Genomic DNA, 18,081 nt, shown 5'->3' on the forward strand with positions numbered 1-18,081 from the left:
CTTCTGAGATTGGCGTAGACTCAATGGCCACTCTGTAGGAAAATCTATGATATTCTGCATTAAATTCACAGCAAAACAGCAGCAATATGAGCCAGGTATCTCTTGCTGAGGAGACAATGTGCCTAAAGGCAAGGCAATGCAAGGCAGGAATGCTGTCAGTGACCAAGTAGGCTCAGAGTGAATGAGAGCCTGATTCTACCTCATAACTCACCATAGCTCACATTGCTCAGAGTTTGGTCAGAAGCCATCAAGAGAATTTCATTCCAGTGTCAATATTTATGGCTCAACCAACCTAACCATTATGGATAAAACAGTCATTGTCACAATGTTATATACAGGGGCGAGGTGTTTGCAAAGTATCAGCTTGGTTGGAAATCAGCCATGGTCATATTGAAGAGTGGAGCAGACTCAAAGGGCTAAATGGCCTACCCCTGCTCCTATTTTCTATGTTTCCTTATATTTCAACATGGGCAACACTTCAAAGCTATTTTGCTGAATCCAAAGCCCTTTGGGATGTCTTGAGGTGGTGAGATTCAAGATCCTCTTTCTTTCTCTGAATGTTCTGCTGATGGTGTAAATGTAGGCAGTCTAGGTAGGAGCTGTCTTTTCAGAGCCTTTGCCAATTTTAGAGGTTGTTTGAAGAGAAGAGAGAGAGGAGGACACGCGTGCAGAGTTAATAACTGAATACTCTGCCATTCGGGTGCAAGCTCTTAACCTCACTCCAAACCGTTTCCCCAGGATTTGCTCAGGGAGTGAAGGAATTTCAATCAGCCAGCTTAATTCTACCAGAGGATGGTTGAAATGTGGATGGGCATGCAAACACAATCCTCAAAGTCACAACTCACTGGGTAGTGCACTGGAATCCAAGCTCTGCTACTCCCAGAGTCATAACAAAAGTTAACAATTTTAACTTAAGTACACAACAGTTTCCCAATGTACCTGATATTCAGACCCAAGATGATAGAAAGCATGTCCTAATTTCCCGACTTAACAACAATTATTATTTATTACAAATAACAACAACAGGTGCACAGTTATAAAACCATTAGCATATAACACTACAAATTAAAACTCTAATCCACTTATAAACTCACCCTTGTGTATGTGCGCGCGCACGCACACACACGTTTCTTTATTCACTTATGAGACATGGTTGTCACTGGCCAGACTTTTACTTATTTCCCATCCCTAGTTGCCTTTGGGAAGTTGCTGGTGAGCTACCCTTTTGAACTGCTGCAGTCCATGTGCTGTAAGTAGACCCACTATGCCAATAGGGAGGGAATCCTACAGCAGAGGAAACCTGAGAGGCAGTTCAGCAGATCTTATTCACAGGTTTCTGTGATGAACCTTTTGATTTTCATGCTAGTCAGAATGTTGCTTTTCAGTCAGCTTTGTTTTAGATGCTTCCCCTGCTTTGCAAAAGACATAAGGTAGCTCAAGTCAGAAGTAGTATAGCACCAGGTTAAAGTCCTACAGATTTATATGAAATCACAAGCTTTCAGAGTGCTGCTCCTTTGTAATTTCACCTGACAATGGAGCAGTGCTCTGAAACCTTGTGATTGTAGATAAACCTGTTGAACTATAACCTGGTGCTGTGTGACTTCTGACTTTGTTCATGCCAGTGTCCCCCCCAGTCCAACATCGGCATTGCCACATAATGTGGCTAGTTCTCTCACAAAGTCTGTGACATATCAGTTAAATCACTTCTTACAACAGCTACCGAAGAAAAGATGAACTGGTTTTCTTCACCTTTAAAATAGGGTTTGATTGCAGAGAACAGAGAGACAGCTGCAATGATGGTAGAGATCAAAATATCTCTCTCCATCCTGTGCCCATACCCAAATTTAGCTTCAGTTATCTGAGAACCAATCAGACAGTTGTTGGCAGACAAAATTATTTTGGCATCAATAACTGGTCACGGGTTCATCAACCAATCAACTTCTTGTTGCCATCCAGCTGCAACTGGTTCTAGTTGATTTACAACCACTTCAATTCCTGTTTGTTCAGCTATTCACACAATGCTTGCCATGGGTTCAGCTGACATGCTTTTCAAAATGTCCAGCTGATTATGAGGCATTTCTTTCCCATTTCAGCCCACAACGTTTAGGCAACACTGTCTTTGCATCATAGATCTTCCATTGAGCAGGACGATTCCCCCAAAGAAATTCCTGGTATTTATATTTCCTCAAATTGGAAAGGGTTGATGAGAACAGAGAGCTAAATTCAAATCAGTGGATGAATGCATTTCCAGTCGGTGAGGCACAAATTCAGTATGGTTCAGTCTAAAATGCATTTTGTCCCCTCTGGCAAAGCAACTTGAATTTCTTGTATTCCTGTGGCATCTTTGGAAACTATTACACATCTGCCAGAGTTCAGGGAAGTATTGTACCATGAGTGAAGACAATAAAAACACTGGGTCTGCTCTTCTCAAGCAATGATGCATAGTATTTTAGTTTCATTCATCACCAAAATTGTTGAAGATAAGGAATTTAATAGAAAACAGCTGCTTATACAGTGCCCATCTGCTCAAAGAAACATTTCCTTGACAACCTACTGTCACTAGTGAACATGCCATTCATTGGGGTCTAACCCAGTCAACTATCTCCAAACTGTATAACTGACCAATATTTGAGCTAATGTCCATTGCAAATATGACTATGTCAATTATATTACATTTTGTTTCTCACATGTTATTACTACACTATGAATTTGTCATCAATGAGCTTGTATATTCTGAAAAGTTCACTGTAAGCTTTTTACAGTAAAGTGGTCCTTGACAGAACTGCACAACAATTATTGCTGAAGCAAATAATTCCCACAACTCATGCACATTTAGATTGTAACTTCATGCTGCCACCATGAACAGTTCTGCATTGTGGAGAAAGTGAGGACTGCAAATGCTGGAGATTAGATCCATCAGTATGGTGCTGGAAAAGCACAGCAGGTCAGGCAGTATCTGAGGAGCAGGAAAATCGACGTTTCGGGCAAAAGTTCTGCATTGTGGTCTATCCTCACCTTTACACTTCATTGCCAACAAAACAAAAGATTTTCTGATAAAATGGTGGATAAATGTGCCAAGTAGTGTGATCATTACAGATTCAGGGTGAGAGTTTAACTCATGCAATACCCACCCACTCAGACAAAATATAATGAATCCCTAATCTGTCTTGAGTCAACAGTTAGAAACAGGCTGCAAATAACTTCTTTGTTCCAATTAGGGAAGGGAAAAAATCTTCCATGTTTCCCAAATATGATAATGACCTAGAGAAGTTGCTAGAAATGTGTATGGGGAGATGCTGGGAGATTGTGTCTGATAGTGTTGTCCCCACATTTTCATAAACTGCTTACACTTTTGAGATCGACTCGTACATGCGGTAATGACATTTAAGTGAAGTATTGGAAAGCTAAGGGATTTCCACACACTAGATCCTGAGGAACATACTTATGGTTGTACAAATTAGGCCATTTGGCCCCTTGAGCCTGTGCTGCTGTTGGATAAGATCATGGCTGATCTGATTGTGGCCTTTACTTTCCTGACTGCCTTCTATACCATTTGACTCCATTGTCAATCAACAATCGATCTAATTCTTCCTTAAAATATCCAATGATCCAGCCACCACCGCTCTCTGTGAAAGAGGCTAATGACTGTCTGAGAGAAAGAAAGATAAACTCTCATTTCCATCTGGAGTGGGAGACCAGAAGAGAACCCATTGTTATCAATAGGCAGGTCAGGCAGTCAGCAGGTATGATGATAGCTCCTTGTGTTTGAGAAAGATGAAATTCTCCAGAATGGTCTATTAATTTTGCTGGCTTCTGTTCAACTGAAAAAGTAAGAAAGTTACAGGGTAATTCCACATATGAGGAACTGAAGCTGTACTTGGCAACACGAGTTGGTGATTTGCTTAGATGACACCTCTCTGACCAATTATTTTACCTGTGACATGAATCCATTTATTTTATGTTTTGGTACCTGAGTTAAAGTAGTAAACTCCAAGTAAGCATTAAAGTTTGTTCCTGGGTACCACTAACTATCTATGATTCTATGATTCTATTGCAACCATGTCATTGAAATGACTTTGTTCAAACTCAGGAGAAGTCTGTCACTGGACCACAATGTGGTTTTCTGGCTCAATTTCCTCAATCTCTCTCCAAACTTTGACATCACTGACTATAAGCTCTTATTGTTGCTCCTGTGTTGTCCAAAGTAATTAGGTCAACTTAATTTCAATCTTCGCCCCCACAGTGTCTCCTGTAATGCATTCCAACCCCTATGTTGTGTTATATGGATGAGAAAGGGTCTGAAAGGGTTAGTATTTGACTGAGTGCACAAGCATCTCTCATCAATTCATGAAGTATTGTGTACCATTTTGGGCTTCTTATCTAAGGAAATATGTAATTACTGTAGAGTGAGAGCAATGGAATTTCATCAGACTAATCCCTGGATTTGGCAAGACTTTCTTGTGTGGAAGTGTCAAGGAAATGGGGGCCGCATTCTACAGAGTATCAAAGAATGAGAGGTGATTTCATTGAAACTTATAAAATTCTGATAGGGTGTGTGATAGGGTGGACATCGATAAAATATTTCTCCTGGCTGCTGAGCCTGAAACTAAGGGGTATAATATCAGGATTAGCAGTCAGCCATTTATGACTGAGATGAGGAGGAATTTCTTTACTTGGAGTGTGACATATCTTTGAAATTCTCTACCCTAGAAGGCTGTCGAAACTCTATCATTAAGCCAGTTTAAGACAGAAATTGATAAATTATTGGTAACTCATGACATCAAGGGATATGGAGATCATGTGGCAAAGTCGTATTGTAGGAGATGATCAGCGATGATCTAATTGGATAGTAGGGACATCTCACTGAGCTAACTGGCTTGTATCTGCTTTTATGTTCCACAATATCAATGTCATGAGCACTTGACGGGAGAATAAAATCTGAACTCCTGAGAGACCAAACTGAAGGAACTTCCAAAATTCTTTGCAGTAAAAAGACCTTATTCTTGTAGCCTGGAAATACCTTATTTACTCGACAAGACTATTCTTGTTAGTCCAGACACACACACATATCATATATTGTCCTAAATAGCCTGCACACTGTTCATTGTCATTTCTATAAACAATTTGGATGAGAATACAGGAGGCATGGTTTGTAGGCTTTGCAGATGACACAAAAATTGGTGGTACAATTGATAGTGAAGAAGGTTATTTAAGGTTACAAAGGGATCTTGGTCAATTGAGCCAATGGGCTGAGGAGTGGCAGACAAATGTGAGGTATTGCATTTTGGAAAAATGGAGAAAAGCAATACTTATTGAAGTAATGGTTGGACCCTGGGGAGTGTTTTAGAACAGAGAGACCTTGGGGTTCAGGTACATCGTTCTCTGAAAGTTGCATCCGAAGTAGACAGGGTGGTTACGAAGGCATTTAACACGCTTGTCTTCATTGCTCAGACCATTGATTATAAGAGTTGGGACTTCCTGTTGAAATTGTACAGGACATTGGTGAGGCCACTTTTGGAGTAATGTGTGCAGTTCTGGTTGCCCTTCTATCAGCAGTATAATAGTAAATTGGAGAGGGTATTTACCAGGCTGTTGCTGGAAATGGAGGGTTTGAGTTACAGGGACAGGCTGGATAAGCTGGAGCTTTTTTCACTGAAAAAAGGGAGTTTGAGCGGTGATCTTATAGCGGTCTATAATATCATGAGGGGCATGGATAAGGTGAATAGCAAAGCTCTTTTCCTTAGGGTAGGGGAATTCAAAACTAGGGGGTTGTATTTTAAGGTGAGAGCAGTAAGATTTAAAAGGGACCCAACAGGCAACTTTTTCACAGCAGAGGGTGGTTTGTTTGTGGAATGAACTGCCAGAGGAAGTGGTAGAGGTAAGTACAATTACAACATTTGAAAGACATTTGGAAGGATACATAAATAGGAAAGGTTTAGAGGGATTTGGGTCAAATGCAGATGTGGGATTAGTTTAGTTTGGGAAATTCGGTTGGCATGGACGAGATGGACCAAAGGGGCTGATTCCGTGCTGTATGACTGTAAGATGTAGATGGCAACATACACAATACACTATACTGCTGGAGTCATGCAAAAATCTATCCTTGCCCCCAATATAGTGGTGACCCATGACCAGATCATCCATGAACATGAGGTCTCATTCCATAAGTAAATTGGCTACAGTCTGATGTTAGTGAAGCAATGTTGACCATTAAAGATTCTTAATTGGATGACCAGTATCAATGGCAGCAGGCAGTCAATGTTCATGACATCTGTCACCCAATTTTAGGCCTCCCCGCCTGTTAGCACATGTCGATTGGCACCCATGAAATGTCACCTAATGAACCGAGTGCTAGGAGTCATTAGAGAATTGGAAGTATTTAAAACGTTCTGTATTAATATTCTGCACTCTAGCATCAGTCTGAAAACAATTGTTTTCAAATACATTGTGTCGCAGACACTAACCCTTTTATATGTTAATTCATCTATTACAAAGATAGGAAGACAGTGACTCTTTCGCTGGTTTGATGAAAAGAACAGCTAACTAGGGGATAAGCCTAATGCTGTCATGTTAGCTGGAGTTCATGGCAATATGCTAATTCTGTCTAGCGCTGAGATTATCAAGTGGGCTTTCTGTACCATAAAGAGCTATGATCTTTATGGCCTGAAAACATTTACTTATTTGCAGAATTCATCTAAATGCAAATATATTAAAAATGAATGTATATCTTATGATGGTTCTTATGATAAGTGTGGATAATATGCTGTTTCTCAAATTTAATCAAAAAACCTTCAATATATTCTGCAATGTCATGGTGCAGTTTTGTCATTTAGTATCTTCAAGGAAATATGATGGCCCATATTTTCTATATGGTCTGTGTGTTAATAATATAACACACTACATGGCTCATTTTTCTTCTTGCTCTCAGTTATGAGGTGAAGAAAAATAAGAATGGGGTATGGTGGAAGTGGGATGTTGTCCATTCAGCTGAGTTTGGGTGATGTCCATGGTCTGGTGTACACAAGGGTTTCACAAGGATTTGTTATTTCATGTGGTACTTGCATGGGCCAACCAACTGGTTGGGCATTAATAGGAGCATGCGACACATTGCATTCATGGTAATCTCCATTTGAGTTGGCACAATGCAACAGATGCTGGGAAGTTGAAGTAACTACAGAAGATGTTGGAAATACTCAGCAGGTGTGGAAAGCAAAACAGACTTAACCTTTCAGATCTGTAATCATTCATCAGAACTGAGAGGAGTCTAAAATGCAACATGTTTGGAGCAAATGAGAGAGGAAAGAATACGAGAAAGAATGAAAGTGAAGGTCTGTGATAGGGTGAAGGACAGGGAAGATTACAACTTCTGGACTTTGCAATATTCAACTATTTTCAATCATAACCTTCTCCCCTCTTTGCTTTGTGTCTTCTTTTACCGCTGGATCATTTTATCCCTCATCTGTGTTCAGGCTGGGACTCTCCGGACATCCACACATTTTCTGGACACACTTCTACGACCACCTTGAAGATATCCTCCTTACTCACCATCACTGTGATTCTCACTGTATTTTTATTCCCACATCATGTCCTTAGTTGAACCAGGTACAACAATTACAATGGGAAGTGTAATTCTCCACCTAGATTTCTTTCGCTCTGCTCTTCAAACCACCACTATATGATTACACATTATTTCCCCTTACATGCCTCCACCACCACAATTGCTTTCTTTACAGACTGCTGCACTGTGTGCTTACTTTATTCCTGTACTTGTTCAATAATTATTCCATCAGGCTTTGTACAATGAAACCTTTTGTGATTTAATCTTTCCTGCCCTCCACCCTATCACATACCTTTCCCTTTGTCCGGTTCTCCTTAATTCCCATTCCGTTCTTTCAAAGTCTATTCCATGTCTACCTTTCTTTCCCAACTCCTTCTTGAAATCATGCAATGCTTTGGCCTCGATAGCTTTCTGTGGTAGTAAATCCAACAGGCTCACTACTCTCTGGATGAAGACATTTCTCCACATCTCAGTCCGAAATGGTTTACCCCATATCTTAGATGTGACCAGTGGTTCTGGATTCCCCTGCTATCAGGAACATCAGAACATAAGAACTGGGAGCAGGAGTAGGCCATCTGGCCCTTCAAGCCTGCTTTGCCATTCAATAAGTTCATGGCTGATCTTTTTGGGGCCTCAGCTCCACTTACATGCCCACTCACCATAACCTTTAATTCCTTTATTGTTCAAAAGAAACTTAGCTGTAAAAGTATTTACTGAGGTAGCATCAACTACTTCCCTGGGCAGGTAATTCCATAGATTTACAATCCTCTGGCTGAAGAAGTTCCTTCTCAATTCAGTCCTAAATCTGCTCCCTCGAATTTTCAGGCTATGCCCTCTTGTCCTAGTTTCACCTGCCAGTGGAAACATCCTCTCTGCATCTGTCTTGCCTTTATAATTTTATATATTTCTATAAGATTCTCCTCTCATTCCTCTAAATTTCAATGAATATAATCCCATTCTACTCAGTCTCACCTCATAAACCAATCCTCTCAACTCCGGAATCAACCTAGTGAACCTCTTCTGTACCCTTTCCAGTGCTAGCCCATCCTTTCTCAAGTAAGGAGACCAAAACACAGTACTCCAGGTGTGGCCTTCCTATGCAGCTGCAACACAACCTCCCTGCTTTTAAACTCAATCTCTTTAGCAATGAAGGACAAAATTCCATTTGCTTTCCTAATTACTTGTTGTACCTGCAGACCAACCTTCTGTGATTCATGCACAAGGACACCCAGATCCTTCCACATAGCAGCATGCTGCAACTTTTTACCATTCAAGTAATAGTCCTTTTTACTATTACTCCTACCAAAATGGATGACTTCACATTTATTAACATTATATTCCATCTGCCAGACCTTTGCCCACTCACTTAGAGTATCTTTGTTCCTCTGCAAAGTTTCACAGTCCTCTGCACACTTTGCTCTGCTATTCATCTTAGTGTCATCTGTAAAATTTGACATACTACACGTGGTCCCCAACTCCAAATCATCTATGTAAATTGTCAATATTTGTGGTCCCAACACTGATTCCTGAGGCACACCACTAGTTAATGATTTTTTACGAACTCACCGACTTCCACAGCTACCTGGATTACACCTCTTCCCACCCTACCTCTTGCAAAAATGCCATCCCATATTCCCAATTCCTCCGCCTCTGCCATATCTGCTTCCAAGAGGACCAGTTCCACCACAGAAAACACACCAGATGGCCTCCTTCTTTAGAGACCGCAATTTCCCTTCCCACGGGGTTAAAGATGCCCTCCAACGCATCTTGTCCACATCCCGCACCTCCGCCCTCAGACCCCACCCCTCCAACCATAACAAGGACAGAACGCCCCTGGTGCTCACCTTCCACCCTACCAACCTTCGCATAAACCAAATCATCTGCCAACATTTCTGCCACCTCCAAACAGACCCCACCACCAGGAATATATTTCCCTCCCCACCCCTTTCTGCCTTCCGCAAAGACCGTTCCCTCCATGACTACCTGGTCAGGTCCACACCCCCCTACAACCCACCCTCCCATCCTGGCACTTACCCCTGCCACCGCAGGAACTGTAAAACCTACGCCCACACCTCCTCCCTCACCTCTATCCAAGGCCCTAAAGGAGCCTTCCACATCTATCAAAGTTTTACTTGCACATCCACTAATATCATTTATTGTATCCGTTGCTCCCGATGCGGTCTCCTCTACATTGGGGAGACTGGGCGCCTCCTAGCAGAATGCTTTAGGGAACATCTCTGGGACACCCGCACCAACCAACCACACTGTCCCATGGCCCAACATTTCAACTCCCCCTCCCACTCTGCCGAGGACATGGAGGTCCTGGGCCTCCTTCACCGCCGCTCCCTCACCACCAGACACCTGGAGGAAGAACGTCTCATCTTCCACCTCGGAACACTTCAACCCCAGGGCATCAATGTGGACTTCAACAGTTTCCTCATTTCCCCTTCCCCCACCTCACCCTAGTTCCAAACTTCCAGCTCAGCACTGTCCCCATGACTTGTCTGGACTTGTCCTACCTGCCTAACTCCTTTTCTACCTATCCACTCCACCCTCTCCTCCCTGACCTATCACCTTCATCCCCTCCCCCACTCACCCATTGTACTCTATGCTACTTTCTCCCCACCCCCACCCTCCTCTAGCTTATCTCTCCACGCTTCAGGCTCACTGCCTTTATTCCTGATGATTGGCTTTTGCCCGAAACGTCGATTTCGAAGCTCCTTGGATGCTGCCTGAACTGCTGTGCTCTTCCAGCACCACTAATCCAGAAACTAGTTAATGATTGCCAACCAGAATAGCACTCATATATCCACACTCTTTGCTTCTCGTTAGTCAATCAATCCTCTATCATGCTAATACTTTACCGATAATGCCATGCATCTTTACCTTTTTTAGCAGCCTCTTGTGCGGCACCATGTCAAAGGCCTTTTGGAAATCTTGGTACACCACATCCACTGGGTCCCTGTTGTCCACTGTGCTCACAATATCTTCATAGAATTCCAAAGGATTAGTTAAGCATGACCTGCCCTTCATGAACCCACGCTGTGTCTGCCCAAACAGGCCACGTCTATCTAGATGCCTTGCTATTTTTTCCTTGATAATAGATTTAAGCATCTTCCCCACTTCAGAAGTTAAGCTAACTGGTCAATAATTTCCCATCTTTGTCTAACTCCCTCTTTAAACAGTGGCGTCGCATTAGCTGTTCTTCTACCAAAGCGGACAACCACACATTTTTCAATATTATAATGCATCTGCCGCGCTTTGCCCACTGACTCAGCCTGTGCAAATCACACTGAAGTATCTCTGCAGCCTCTTTACTGCTCACCCTCCCACTCAGCTTTGTGTTATCTGCAAATTTGGAGATATTACATTTAGTTCCCTCATTCAAATCATTCATATATATTGTGAGTAGCTGGGGTCTCAGCACTGATTACTGCGGTAGACCATTAGTCACTACCTGCCAATCAGATAAAGACTCGTTTAATTCATTTGTTTTCTGTCCACCAACCAATCAGTAAATAATCTCCAATCCCATGCACTTTAATTCCACACACTTGTCCCCACACTATTTCTGGGGATGGCAAGACTATCCTCAGCATGCACCCAACCTTCAAGTTCCCTACCAGAATGGAAAGCCCATTTGGTCAGGCAATGTTTTTGAAGGCCAGCACACCAATTTCGGAAATTTCTTAACATCTGCAATCCATCCTGAAGATGAAAATGCTGTCCAATGTTCTCTTTGCTCACCATCACTGTGATTCTGACTGTCTTTTTTTTGCCCACAAGATGTCCTTGGTAGAACCAGCATAGGTACAACAAATAGCATCGGAGATATCATCCGCCCTCTAGATTTCTTTTCCTGTGCTCTCCAACCCAATACTTTCAAAAGCACAGAATTACACATTATTCCCCATTATGTGCCCCCACCACCATAATTATCTTCTTTTTTCTTCCACATCTTTCCACCCCTAGGGTTTTCTCTGTCCTCACCATTCACTGGGTCTAAATGATCCATGTTGTAGTCAAATAGTCATTAACAACAAGCTCAAAATGATATAAAGAATTATTAATGTAAGAATCAAAATGGAACAGTTGAAACTTGATTCATATATTATTTCTCTCTCAGGTTTAGATTATGTTCTGTCAGTTTTTCATATTGCAAGGATTATCAAAGGCCATTTGACCCAAATTGTCCATGATGCGGCAAGCAATCCTCCTCCTCTATTCTTTTTTCTAAATCTACTATTGTGACCAGTTATTTCATTACCTCTCATAGATTGTCTCATTTCCTTTTCAGTGCAACTAAACCATTTGTCTCACCTCTCCCAATGGTAGTGAGTTCCACATTTGTACCACACTCTGATTAGATTCTTGTGAATTCTGTAGGATTACTTGGTGACTATCACATATTGAGAGCCTATAGTGTTTTCTGCCTAGCATTTCTGTATTTCTCTTCATTCCTGTTTATTGGTTTTGACAAAATCCATAACAGTTTCATTCAGCTTTTCTTTGCTGTCAATGTTAATGTTTCTCTTTTTTTTTGTTTCCCTATTTATATGGTTGTATGTGTGTATATCTCTCATTTGCTCGCTCTATCTCTGTCTATTCAAGTTTTTGTATATTTTATTCCTTCTCTCTTTGGATATCTGGTTTATCTATGTTTGCTGGTTCCTTTCCTCCCACTTATTTGTTTCTCTGCTCTTCTTTAATCAGAGCCATCATCTCTGTTCAGACTTATCTGTTCTTATCCATATGATATCCAATTGTCTTTGGTATTGTAAGGCTGTCCCCTGTTTCTCAGATTGTCCCTGCCACCTGATAGTAATGATATGAGAAGTCAAAGCAATAACACCTTATGTGGATCTTTTGGTACTCACTTGTGATTCATTTCCTCTACTCTGTTAAGCGTAACATTTTTGCTGAACCACATGTGTCTTTCCATCTCCCCTTGACCTCTGACTGGAAGAGGGAAGCAAGTGTGCATTGAAAATGTACAGCTGCAGGTCACTAGTGAATTGCTGAATGTCAAGACTAGTGGACGAGGGAGAAAAAAGCATGTCCGAACTCAGTAAGACTTGATTATAGTCTTTGCTACATGATTCGGTTTCATGTTAAACCTACTTTTGCTACAAAGCTGCACTGCAGAGGAAGCTGTCTGTATTGGCTGGATACAACAGTCCAAAAGATTCTTTAATTTTCCTTTTGCATTTCACTCACTAAACGAGCAGATGTAATTACAGGACGATTTAAAGAGAAAATACATTGTTTGCCCTTGATGGTTTCAGGTATAAATACATGCTAATGATCCCCAAGGGCCAAGAAAGCCCCAAATTGATTTCCTGCTCTGGTGCTGAATTAGCTGCTCTCACATTCTCTTGTGGCTTTCGACTGGGGAAAGACATAAAGTGTCCAATTTATCAGTGTCTATCGGAATGGCATTCTTTCTGCTAGATGTCAGAGAAGGACAAGATCTGACTTGGTTGCAATGCACCCATTGGCAAATGCCACAAGGGCATTCACTGCCTGGGCTCAGAACTTGAAAGTTAACCATTTTCACAAGGGGTGCCACTGAGCTGACACACCAACACTAGCTGCTACATCCTCAAGAGAATGCACGGTTAAGGGAAATAAAATACTGTTCTGGTTAAGTAGTCACAATTAGCCATCAATTAGTTTCAAACTATAACTCATCCCTGGAGTACTGTTGACATTCAGAAGCTGGAAAGCTTCTCTGTTGTGGGTTGTCATTTGTTTTACAGAATGAACCAATAGAATTGCAAATCTTTGTTCCTTGTAAAATAATAATAATGCAAGTGATCTTCAAGGATTAATAACCATTCTGCTGAATGACTTACAAATACTGAGGAAGAGTTATAAATAATATGATTGGCCATAGTGACATACTCAGAAGGTTGGTTTTAGAATTTTACTGTGATCTCATCATATCTGTGTATTAAGATTCTGTTCACATCAGCAGTTGCTATTAGAAGTTGGAAAACCATTGGGAGATTTAATTTTAAAATGGCGATCGATTTTCTTTTCCCCATTCTGACAGATTAGTGAATGGAATACTAGGACTAATTTAAACAATGGGCTCAAAGACGTGGCATCACTGGGCACTTTTGAAACCAATGCCAGTGACAGGTTTATCATTGTTGCTTAGCAAAGAATGATTACATGCACCTCCCTTGTCAATTATTGCTTAAATATATAGCAAGACCTTTGGAATATTTATATAATTAGAAAGTAATGTACAGAGAACTTCTGTGCTAAATCTCGGCTGCAGCAACTTTTACTTAAACATGCTGGCAATGTCTACCTCTTATGGATTGTGGATTTATATTAAATTGCTTTAATATTTAGTGATTTAATTCATTTATAGGTAAATCTTTAAGTAGAAGTTGTATCAAATTGTGCATAATTTGGGGAAGTAAGCTGTATGGGAGGCAGGGTCAATTGCAAATGCTATTCAATGCATTTTAATAGCAGAATGGAGTTGGAAATGACCTTTGTAGCATCATCCATGAAGCTGAGCAAGTGTGTGACCTGAACAGAGCAGCACAGCTTGCTGCCCTGTGCATTCGACATTCCTCAGCTATCCTTCAAATTCACAGCGTGCATATAGATCAAGTAGGTGTGCCAGCCATGACATCACCAGCACAGCAACAAATCAGATCGGCACATGGGCGGCATCAATTTCCAAGCGCCTGAAGGTATTTCCAGTACTGTATGTACTGGGCAGTGCAACAGAGGTTCGAAGCCAACAAGCAGACGGTAATAGACAGCGCGAACACGGCAAGGGACTAACTGAAAGGAGACGGAAAGTACCACAATGAGAGAGACCCGTTAGAATTGGCCAAGTTTTGCTTTGGTGGATTATTGCATACAATGGGACAGCCAAGTTACTTGTTCAGTCTGTCACATCCAAACCGTACCTGCGGAGAATGGGAAAGGTAAGCGCTGCTTGTTTTTTTGGGAATATTCACAGAAGAACCGATTCTCATTGCAGTGTTGATAATATTTGCGAAGGATGCCACATTGTCAGATAGGTGACGGGTAAAAAGCAGGTGTATCCACCCACCCCCTCCCAAAATAAGGCACGCCTGCTGAACGCTGTAGTTTAGCGAAGTTTTCATCGGAAGCCGGCTCCTAATGTCAGAGCATTGAACCTGTCGTAAGGGACGAATTCTTTTCCTCTTTTTTTTTCTCTTTCCCCCGGGTAATCAGGGTGTTTTTTTCCCTTTAATTCCCCCCCTCAGCACCTTGGAGATCACACTTTCAAAGTGCTTTGAAGGCTAGTTATAATTTGATGAGGGGAAGTAACTGGGGGCTGTGTCGCACTGTCTGGTGTTGGATCGAGTGAAGAGGTCGGTGTGACCCGAAGTGTAGACCCTGGCGAGCGCAGAGCTCCAATCGGGCCAGCCTTGCTCAGTGAAGTCGGTGGTAATCTGTTTTACTGCTGAGTAATAATTTGTGGGTGCGTTCAGCTCAGGGAACCACATTTGAGTTTTGATCACCTGTTTTCCGTCACCGGGTCTTTGCCCGGATGGATCTCTTTTGACTTTTTTTTTAAAACAAAAGCTACCAGTTATTTCATTCTGCCAGTCTCCGAGAGCCAAGCCGATCAATGTAAACGTGGAGCAATAGATGCTGAGGGGGAATATACAAACTGGCTGGTGGGGAACGATTGGGACACTTCAGGGCGACTGTGGGAAGTTGGGTCAGTCAGAAATCAGATTTCCACCTGAAAAACAGTAGTCATTAATTAGTGGTTAAAACGCCTGGCTAGTGTGTTCATTTATTTCCGTGAACAGCCTGTCGAGATCACTGCAATTACACTTTGCCATTCGTAAAAAATAAACAGCAAGCAATTAATCTTGTGACCGCCGGCTGCCTTCCCCCTTGCTGTGTTTTTTTCTCCCTTCCTCCTAATCAAACAATCCAAAACCTGACACGGAACCAACCCGGTTGCAATCATTCATAGATTGATAGATTTAAGCAAAAAAGCTAACTGATGTCAAACTGCTGGGTGAGATGATGTGGCAAAAGGTTCCTACGTTTTCTTTTCAATGAATGGTCAGAGATTTGGTAGACTTTTGAATGAAACAGCAGACTCCCCTGAAAAGCCTTGTCTCTGTCACATTTTGCTAAGGTTAAAAGTTGGGGCATGTTTGCATGGATTGACCCTTCAGTAATTATTAAGAAATAAAAGCAGATTTTCAGCCCTGAACTTCCCACAGTTTCTAAAGCAAAAAGTGAATGTGTATCCTTCACAAAGGTGAAAATGTGCTTTGCTATAAATTGAGATCTTCAATAATCAGAATCAACAATCAATTACAGGTGTAGTGCAGTTCAAAACTCCATGGATCGCTTGAATTTTTTTTGTTTTCGATAGGATTAGGTGAGAATTGTATATCGGGGATATATCTGCTTCAGCACTTCAACAGTTAATTGTATCTCTTTGGATGTCTGCAATGCAGTATCAGGCTTTAAAGGGTTAAGAAACATCTGATAGTCCCTTTATTATTAAATTCTGTGAGAGAATAGAGGATAATTCTTCCAATAGCAGGAACATCATCCTGCCTCGAGGACATATCAGCTGTCATCAATGAAACCACAGTCCCAAGTTGGAAGTACCCTCCCCCATCCATAGGTTAAAAGGGAGACTCTGTGCCACTAATTAACATGATTCAGATTTCGAGCCCCTACTCTCTGACCTAAGGAATCACAGGTTGGCTGAGATAAGTGGGTTTGGTCTTGCTGGGCTATCGGGAGGCGGGGGAAATCAACTATGGATTCTGCTGCTGGTCACTGTCCTTTTTAAGTGTGTGCAAAATGTTGTCAACAACAAATTTGGGCTTGATTGCGAGTCACCCATGGTTAAATAGTCTGCCGTAACACACTGCCTGTGTTCTTAGAACAAGACTGGACATATACTGGCTTGCCACTGGAATCATATCCCAATTATAGCCTGTGCACACATTTTGGACAAAAATGGGACTGCAAATTTCTACCAAAATAAGCTGCATTAAAGCACAGCTTTTTCTTTTAAAATGAACATGTGTTGCCATCTTCTGAATGTAGCCAAGTCAAGATTGCGTTATTAAATGGCCAGATCGTGATGTGATCTGGACTCCCCTTGGTTAAATCAAACTGGTTACTCACTATAGGTCACAATTGTTTTCTATGTAGCTTTTCCTTCTGTAAATGTGCAAAACATCAATTTTTTTCTTTAAAATTGTCTGATGACATTGTAATTTTTATGGGAATGATCCTACCTTGAAGCGACTATGACCATTTGCAATGTTACCTAAGGTTCGTATCAGGAGCATTCTGCACAAGTACACAACTGATGATCAAATGATACTCCTCGAAATGGCAACAAAGTTTTGGAAAACAAAGTTAAAGATTCTATGAATTAATTCAGCCCAAATATAGGAACATTTTTCTGTGGAGGAGACAATTTTGAAGCGAAAGGCAAAACGTGTTCCAAATATCCATACTGTGTGAAGATATGATGAAAGGATCATTACTTTTTCTGAGCTGTCAACAATTGAATGTAACTTTTTGCCCTTAAGTTAGTTTACAGGAGAGAAAAGGATTGTTATTGATCTCATGATTTCCTTAAAAATGTAAGTTTTATGGATCAGCTGTTTAGGTTTATTAATGACTCTCTAATGACTATATCTACTGAAAGTAATGACTATTTCTATCCAAATCAATTTGCATCCATTTATTCCCCTCAGTCAAAAATGTCTGAATTGTCTGACTGTGTGGAACTCTGGATCTAGTCTGTCACACGTCAAAAAAATTCTCAATCATGCTCTCTGTAAATGTTTCCATGTTTAACAATCAGAGAGCCTTTAGTCTAACATAAGGTCACTGATGTATGATTGGTGGGGGTGTCAGAGTGAGCTTTAACCCCTTCATTCTGGGTTTGAATTAAACCCAGTGATAATCTCACTACCTCTCAATTACCACTTCCTTTAATCATCCACTGCCTCCTCACCCAAGGTTTGTTTTGTCCTGAGAATATTATGAGTTAATAAATTAGAAAATGCTTTATAGTTCCAAGTGTCTCTTTACTTAATGACTATTGGAATCTTTCCGTGCCTGTACAGCCTGCAGTCAGGCAAGACAACAATGAGAAGCAAGGCATGTTTGTCCATTATGGCCTATTGCTAATTTTCTACCCCAAGCTCAAACTCCAGCCTAACCCCTTGGCGCTGTGCGGCCTCGGGCAAACCACACGGTATAAGCCACTTCCTCGCTGGGGCAAATCACTGTGTGGCTTGTCGCTGTTTCCTCTCCCGTGGCTTTCCAGCATTTCTTTCCATTCCATGAATGAACATGTCTGAGTCTGCAGCTTTCACTTCACTGTCATTACCATTCACCACTGTTTCCTATGGATTCCACCCTGGATAAGTCCAGGGTGCTTTCGGTCCACATCTGCAGGGCCTTCACCCCAATTTGGTCTATTCTCAGGACAGCTCTGAGCAGATTTTAGGTGCATAATGCCTTTT

General features: G+C 41.4%; 1 protein-coding gene across 7 annotated transcripts in view; it reads left to right on the plus strand.

Moving 5' to 3' along the window:
- Positions 1-18,081, plus strand: part of chrm3b (cholinergic receptor, muscarinic 3b) — a 746,602-nt gene that overhangs the window by 467,691 nt on the left and 260,830 nt on the right. For 6 of the 7 annotated variants that reach the window (XR_015758371.1, XM_087991239.1, XM_087991238.1 and 3 more), the window contains exon 1: positions 14,339-14,511. The exons of the other annotated variant lie outside the window; for it this stretch is intronic. The gene's annotated coding sequence lies outside the window, so the exon portion shown is untranslated. Of the gene's footprint in view, positions 1-14,338; positions 14,512-18,081 lie in introns of those variants that run through there. 7 annotated transcript variants of the gene reach the window in all.

This window comes from Chiloscyllium plagiosum, unplaced genomic scaffold, assembly GCF_037043375.1.
Source record: "Chiloscyllium plagiosum isolate Xiang-an unplaced genomic scaffold, Cpla_swu_hap1 HiC_scaffold_10, whole genome shotgun sequence".
In the NCBI taxonomy this organism is placed as follows: domain Eukaryota; kingdom Metazoa; phylum Chordata; class Chondrichthyes; order Orectolobiformes; family Hemiscylliidae; genus Chiloscyllium; species Chiloscyllium plagiosum.